The 8,374-nt window shown below is 38.8% G+C and overlaps 1 protein-coding gene across 1 annotated transcript in view; it reads left to right on the plus strand.

The window, feature by feature from the left end:
* LOC119388178 (longitudinals lacking protein, isoforms H/M/V) overlaps positions 1-7,555 on the plus strand; it is a 30,026-nt gene extending 22,471 nt beyond the window's left edge. Inside the window, exon 8 of the transcript XR_007415516.1 lies at positions 1,481-7,555. The gene's annotated coding sequence lies outside the window, so the exon portion shown is untranslated. The remainder of the gene's footprint in view (positions 1-1,480) is intronic.
* Positions 7,556-8,374: the final 819 nt, after the last annotated feature.

The raw sequence follows: 8,374 nt of genomic DNA on the forward strand, positions 1-8,374 counted from the left end.
GTGACAAAAGTAGCAGATATTTTCTGACACAGAAAAGCAAAAGGTATGAATTACCCAAATTAAAGCGATGGAGCAGTTTGAATTAAGAGGCTTTAAAATACATTGCAAAAGTAGCCAGCCAACCAATAATTTGAAATCCGTTTGAATTAACTGAAAGTTTGAATGATCAGAGTTTGAATTTTTCACACCTGCTGCCTTATTTGAGCACAAAGTGAGGCAAAACTGGAAAGTGGCAGGCATAAGATGTTGTATGGGCACTGGATCTGAGTTCATTGGTGCATAACTACGATAGGCATATTGCATTGAAATTTGTGTAGGGCTTTGAGAATCATACGCCTACAGTTCCTTTTTCACTCGTCATATCAACGCCATAGTTCTGCATTCGATTAAAACTAGTACAGTGCACTTTGTACAGGCTACACATGCAAAATATCTCAAATTTCATTTTTTTTTTTTTCTTGCTATTTCTCAAGCTGATTTGTCCATCTGCAGGGCACATGGTCACATAAAGGAAGGCTGGTGTGCCCCCCAGACTCCTTTGCTTGTGTAGGTTTCCTTGCCACTCCCAGAGTTTGCATTCTATTCCCATATAATTTCTGGTCACACGTGATAAAGAAGATTAATTGCATTGGCATATTGTAGCAGTACAGCTTTCACAGGCAGCAGCTTTCACCTGGTGCACATAAAACAAAAATGAAGGACCACCAGCCTTTGTGTCCCTAGCATGTCTCTGACTCCCAAGATTATGCAGAGCAAAGCCTTCTGCTTGAAGATGAAGATATGTTATAATGAGCATTTACTGTAATAGTAGAACATTTCATAATTGCACTTCACCACCATGTGTAGCCTACATTCTTTTGCAGACTGCGTAATTGGGCTCTTTGTCAGTTTTACTCAAAAAGAGTGAACTACCTATGCTAATGGTCAAAATTTTATCTGATGCTACCATGGCTACCACATCAGTGTCATCCAAATCAGTGAAATACATTAGCTCTGCTCTGATTTAAATAGTGGCTGGATTTCATATATGCTGAAGAACTATGTTATGAGAAATAATTTGACAGTTAGGAAGAGGGTCCGGGAAAAGAGTGTTGTTCATGTACATCTTTAGTTGCTGAAGACATTGCCCATAATGCTGCTCAGTTTACAGCTTTGTGAATGCATTTTGTATTCCCTAATAATTGGCTCTTTGAATATGGCTCAGTGATAAGCCAAACGCAACATAAGATGAATGTACTATATCTGGATTTGTGTGTTTTCGTTTGTGACATGGTTGTACATAATATAATGAAGTTCAGCTGGGTAGGGTTGTGTAGTCTTGACGAGTTCTGTCTGTATCGTGTTACCATTTGTACTACACTCACAGATTTGTTTTGTCCAACACTGGTGTTGTAGTCACTGTTTTAATTAACTGTTAGCAGTAGAATAGTAAGCAAAGGGTCTTTATTTTTTTTTTTTCTTTCTAAAATGTTGCTAGCAGTACAGCACAGTACATACATTGATTCTTGTGGCCACCTCAGTCATCAAAGTAGCTGCAAAGAGCATTGTTTCATTATAAAACAACATTACTAAAATAAGTTGCCTTGTTCTTAGATACACCTCACTACATAGAGGCAGGGCTAATGTCAACAGCATGGCTGTATGCTGGATACACTTCTCTAGTAATAGATTTTTGCAGTAATAGTACAGAACTTTGTATGTATAAGCCCCTGTATATCATTGCTGGAAATTTAATATGGTTGTCCACAGCAAACAGTTCAAATGTCAGTGCAGAAATTAATGCTCAAGTACTTGGAATTTGTGTTCGTACGTTGGATTGCATTCTGTGGCTTATTTGGTGTATCTCAGAACGAAGTGCTTATACCCCTCACTAGGTTGGAATGGAATCCAGACATTTTCTTTCTCATTGTTACAGTCGAACAATGTTTAGTAGTAGCCAGGATAGCAGCAAATGGAAAGTAGCGAGTCCATGTTTTTGGAAGCCAAGTTATCCTCCCTTAAGGCAGAGACCATTTCCCATTGTGTGGATCAGCACCCAGAAGTGACATTCCTCTTTTCCTTCTTTCACATCTGTAGAGGGCCTGTCTGGTGTTTAGGTTGCAAGCCCTGCCTTTCTTTTTTCTTGCACCACAGCCTAATAACAGAGGTGGTTTCATGCTCTGCATTTCACGAGTGGTTTGTATGGTTGCTGGCTGTCCATGTGATGCATATGCTACACGTTTATGTGCAGGTGTACCGTGCCAGTGACATTATCTCTGCTGCTTGTCAAAATGGCTACATTAAAGGGGTCATGAACCACTTTTCTGACTAACGATCAATTGACCTTAGCATCGGAGTTTATTGCCTCGCGAATCAATCGCCGCAAAAATTTCTCAAATTCGACAAGTACGAGCGGAGTTGCAGGGATTTGTTGCACGCTGTAAGTGCTTTCTCTCTTCTATTGCCCCAACGAGCACACTGGAAGCCACACTCGGAAAAATGACAAGGGGGAACGAAGCTACGACATGCGCGTGCCGTGACCTTGAGCACGCATCATGAAACTCGTTCACTGTCTCCCCGCTTTACTCCTGTGGGCGCAAGAGTCACTACTATGTCATTTTAGCACACTATAGGGTGCATCACCCTGTACTTGGCGGCACCATGTGGCAAGAAGCGCATCTAATCCAAACACCGCTCTTGCTTTATGCTAACTATCGGCCAGTAGCAGCAATCTTTTTGTGGGACTCAAAATCTGCTATATGACGGTCCTCCGAAGAGCGCGAGTATAAGCCTTTGTATGAAAAGAGGGCGCTTTAGAAAGTGGCAACTTCGTGCTCCGCTTGTGAACTTTTCTTGCTGTGCATAACTGTAAGATTTGGCTGAGCTGTTCGCAGCAGCACCTGCTTTCTGCTGTATGTGTTTTTTCACCAGGCACGAGGGGTGGTTCATGACCCCTTTAAAAAATCTGTTTTTGCAAAAGCCTTTCAACCATGTAATATTTTGCAGACAAAGTTGTCGCCACACTAGCTGCGCATCAAACCTCTTTGGCTGTGATTTCCAAGCCTGGTTAGGAGTCCTGTAGGTTTGTTTTCCCTGTGCACCACCTTTGCAGTGGTACTTCTCTTGTTATCGTGACGGTGACATCTATGAAAGACCTGCTTCAACGGCAGTCTTGTCAGAGCTATATATTTAGGCCTAACGTTGCAATAAGAGAGGAAACATTGCTTTCATCAGTGGCATGAACATAATAATTGCCTTTCACAAATTTGAGCTTATAGTGAGTTTCGTGACGCCTGGAAACTTTCCCTCAACTACTTGAAGTTTTTAATGAGCGCTGCCCTTTGGTAGCCATACTAGTCCCATTTTTATTTTCTGTGCTTGTTATAGGACCTGCATTTTCATGTTAAAAAATCGAAAAGATTTGTCACTTGGTGCTGCTTTGTGTTTGCTCAAATATTGCAACAAGATTGCATATTTTATGTGAAAGCTTTCAGTTATATTACAATAGATGTCCTTGTCCAACTGGATCATTCACTATCAGAGAAGCTAGGTGCTGTAGTGTTGTGCGCTGCTCTGGCTGCTCGTAGGGAACTAAATGTTCCTGTGGACCAGGGAAACAACAAGGTCAGTGTTTAATTGAACGTTAAGGACCAAGAATATGTTCTAGCCAGTGGCAAGTTTTATCTGAAAGGGGCGCTATGACATTTTTTGAACATAGTCAGAAAGTATGGCCTATCTCTAGTCAAGGTTCCTGTGAATATAAAAACCAAATAATATTGCACTGAGGTCAGCAGGGAACTAATTTTCGTTTTAAAAGCAGCCCAAAATTTCTTGCTTTCCCTTTTGCTTTGTTGTCAAATTTTTGTAGCTGGAGATTTGGGAAGCAACAGAGTTAACTAGTAAACTCATTCTGTAATAACCTAGAAAGGTGTTGAGGGCCCCTTTGTAGTTATTAGCAAGGAAACAGGTCGTTATGGCACCACATGGGTGTGTGAATAAGAGGGACATCGGCATTGTATGTGCCATTGGTGTAGCCAGGGGGTTGGGGGGGGGGGGGGTTGGACGGATAAACCCCCCTCTCCCGATATTTTTCAGTTTTGTATTTGTATATGTACGCTCACACACACAAACGCACATACAAACATACATTAAGGGGTAATTGAACATCCGCCTCGAGAAAAATTTCTGGCTACGCCCCTGGTATGCACTGATTGAAGGCATTTGCTGTGTGCTATTGCTAAACTGCACTTGGGAGGGGAACATTTATTGAATACCGAAGGGCATTGTGAGTGACGTTGCAGGTGCATGTGCTGTTCTGCCACTTCAATTATTAAATTTCACAGCTCTTACATATGAAATCTTTGAATAACCTGTCGTTACAAGAAATGATCAATGATGGATGAAGGTTTCTGTTAAATTTTCGATTAGCAAAAATTTTTATCTCAGTTGCTCATGTATTGAAGGATTAAGCAATTTCAGAGCTGTTTTGCAATTTAATTAGGATGTGGTATACATATTTATGCTTTAACATAATGATTATGGTGATGAATGAGTGGATATTGGTACGCGTCTTAGAGGTATGTTTACATGTGCCAAAACTAAGACATGCTCTGTGCAGTGCTGTATAAAATACATAATTGCAACTGGGCTCAATATTTGTGTCATTTTACCAAAGTAAGTTTTAGTTTGTCAAAGATTGGTGTGTGTAACCAAGTGTGAATGTCCTGTGCGTGTGTGTGTGTTTTTAGAGGATTTGTATGTCCCAGTTAACAGCTTTACATCCTCAACTTTGGTAGAGGTAAACTTTAGTGTGGACAGAGTGAGTGATTTCTGAGATCCCCTTGACATGTTCTTGTGAGAATTTATACATCAGATATCTACGCTGTGAGTATTGAGTACAGCTCATGTTTATCCAGCATGCAGACTAGCTTTGGAGGTTGGGTTTGCTGTGTGCACTTCAAAATTTTTAACACATAACGACAGTTATGTTTTCTAGTGACAATGTTCTTGATAGCTGAAACACTTTCAGGCAAGTCACTCAGTGTATTGGCTATTTTAATTTAAAAGGAGTCAAGAGAGCTGTGCATGCAGTGTGTTTTCTGTATCCATTATATTCATGTTTCATAATTGTGCAGTAAGTTTACTAGATCAGAAGAAGAAACATTATGTTATGCTGCTAATGTGCTTCCAAATAGCAGAGTCTGCTGGTCACTGGCTTTTATTTTATTGTTTACTTAAAGGGACGCAAAAGAGAAAAATGATTTTTTTTGTATTAGTAGGTTACCCTTGCATAATAGCAAAGCACCACTGCTGCCGTGAGAAGATGCTTGGTAAACGAGAAAATGCATAGAAAGAAGATGCAGGTGGCGACGTCACCTTGAAGTTCTCGCACCAATCGCCGTGATGTCATAGATTTTGTTGGAGTCCACTGTGGCTTGCATAGCTCTTAATCACTAAAAATAAAGTACATTGTCTTCTAGAAGGGGCCATAGACATAACATACCAAGTTCCAGGAACTTTTATTAAGCCAATGTACCCGAATTGGAAAAAAAAAACGCTTTGAAATTCATGGCATCATGCTGACATTCATGTGCTTTTTATTCAGTGCGAAATTTAAAAATCATACTTTGACCTTCATTCTCTCCTCTAATAATTAACCTATGATGATGAAATTAATAACAGTGGAGTTTTCAAAGAATAATGTATCAGTCTAAACTAATTCATCATTTCACTTTAGTGTCCCTTTAATTGTTTGACGTATGATTCTTTTTTGCGCCATGCCTGATGTTTTTGAAATATTGCCACTTGCCCATCAGCATCAGTGAGAATGTAATAACCACATGTAATTTTCATGTAGCTTGCATATCGAGTGTAGTTTTAAGTAACTTTAGTGCATGACAGCAGCAAACATTACTTTGGCACTTTCAGCAGTTATCTAGTCACCAAAGTAGTCGCCTTGCTGCCCTTAAGATTTCATCATTTGTTCGTTGCTCTAGAAGCGCATGTTATTGCAAAACCAACTAAGCGAGTTTTTTCTTTCGTTTTTCTTACGAGAAGCTTATTTTTTGCCAGATTGAATGCCAAAATCGTCACACAACATGCTTGAAGATGTATTTTGTATGCCTGTAAATTTTATTTGGAGTTGACATTTTGTGTACTTAATTTATACAAATTAATAAGCTGTGCTTATCCAGCCATTACAAAAAATATATTTCCGTGAGAACCTAGTGAAAATTAGGTGTTTATTTACAACTGATATTGTGCAAGTCCGGTATTAGCTGCGAATTTAGTCCTAATACTAGTGCCCGATGTACATTAACTAGTCATGTTATTATTACAGGAATCCAAAAGATACTAAAGCCTTTTGTTATTGTACAGAAATTGAAGAGTTTTTTAATGATTTCATTATGCATGTCATCTTTCATCACAGTGTTGTTTAACTGCATGTGACCCCACAGAGCCCATGCTTTGACACGCTGAGTTTGATGCATTTTTGTTTATTTATTTGTACTGCTGGCTATGTTTGGCCCAAGAAGGAACTGATTAAAAGTTAAATAATAACAGCAAAGTATTTTATGCTGTGGAAGATACTTGTACATGATGGTAAGATATAATGCAAGCAATACAGCAATAAAATATAACTGACAATAAAGGTTTGTTATCATTTGCTTACATGCATTACAAATAACAAGGGACATATAATTTTTGCAAAAACAACAGACACTGAATAGAAAAAAAATTTCAAGCAATTTGCTTAAAAGAATAAAGTACTACTATGTTATCTGTACTGAATAGTTCGTGATAGTGTGTTTTAGTTGAATATTGTTTGTGTGAGAAACCAACGCTGATTTAAGCATGAAAAACTAAACCCAACACTTGCAGTAGCTTCTTCGACTCATTGGAGCAATGTTTATGATGTGGATAGCTTAGTAAGCTGTTTTTATAGACAGCGTAACGAAAACAGTTGGGCAGAGATGTGGTCAGGGCACTGACTTAATAGTGCTTCTGTGTGATGTACGTATACAGCAAGGCTATCTGAAAAGTTTTGCACTCGGTTCACTTCTCTGCCCCCTCTGTTTTCATTGCATTGTCCATCAAAATTTCAGTCATGTTCTACCAAGATAAATTGTGCCCTGTTTGCTAACTGATTAATAATAGGCAATTGCTCTACTAATTACATTTTACTCAAATAACATTTCATTGTTTGGTGTAAATTGGTACAAATGTATAGTCTCTGTATGGACAGGAATTAAGGTGGTCAAGTTTTTTTATTTGTTCCTTCCTGTGAAATGGTGCTTGGGCTTTGTGGGGTTAATACACATGTTGGCATAGAGTACTGCATGATGTTTTGCTTTGCGCTAGCAACACACATAATAATGTGTCAGCTGGTTGTATTGTAGTAATGTAAAACTGTCACCTCCTTATTTTGTAACTTGATGCTGTCTGTGCTCACCAAAAATGTGCTTGGAATACATTTAGTGGTGGAGATCCGTTGGCTGAATAACTGTGTGTCTTTTGCAATATCAACAACAGTTTCATACTTTGTGTCAGAAATAAACTAGTACTTCATTTGCAACTTTGCTTCCCTGTGTCCGTTTTTCCGACCATGCCTTATAGCTATGAGCACAACAAATCTCTGTGCTAGATACACTGTTGGTTATAAAAAAAGAAGAAATGCTGCTGGGCGCCTTAAGATGCAAAGAAATATACAATTGAATTGCTTACTTTGCATTTATAAAAATGCGCTGGCTACAGTCTGAGCTTTCTGTGTGTGGCTAGCTCGAGTATTGCATACTTAACGTTCATGCATGCAAGTGATGTCATTCTTGGCACCGATAAATGCTAAAAGATGGACAAAAGTTATTCGGCAGTTGCGTTTAAAGCATTGCATAATTGAGAGAAAAGCAGTAATGATCTTAAAGATATCTCTCAAGTCCAATTTGCACGTCAAAAAATATCTCCACTGGAGGGTCCACTGATGCCTACGTCTGCGGATTTTTTTCAGGAGTATGGAACTGACAAAGTAGTACAAGATGCTGAACCGGCATCAGCCAGTAAAGTATGAAGCATTGCGAAAAATTAAAGGTGTGCGTGTGTGTCAAGCAAGTACCCGAGTAATGTGATGCATAAACTGAGCTTTGCATGGGTAATTTGGAGCTGTGGGTTCGTATACCACATATGCTCGTTTTCTTTTTCTTTTGCAACTATAATTTCGCTTTATATCATAGTTTGACTACATGAATTAAATAACTGAAACGAGTTCCCCTAAGCTTGATTTCCATATTTGGTTTTTACGTGATTGTGACTAATGAAAATCGAGTATCTATATTGACTGCACTTTCTGCCTGTTAATTATCAGTAATACATATATACAGTAGACTGCATAAAATAATTA

This window comes from Rhipicephalus sanguineus, chromosome 3, assembly GCF_013339695.2.
Source record: "Rhipicephalus sanguineus isolate Rsan-2018 chromosome 3, BIME_Rsan_1.4, whole genome shotgun sequence".
In the NCBI taxonomy this organism is placed as follows: Eukaryota; Metazoa; Arthropoda; class Arachnida; order Ixodida; family Ixodidae; genus Rhipicephalus; species Rhipicephalus sanguineus.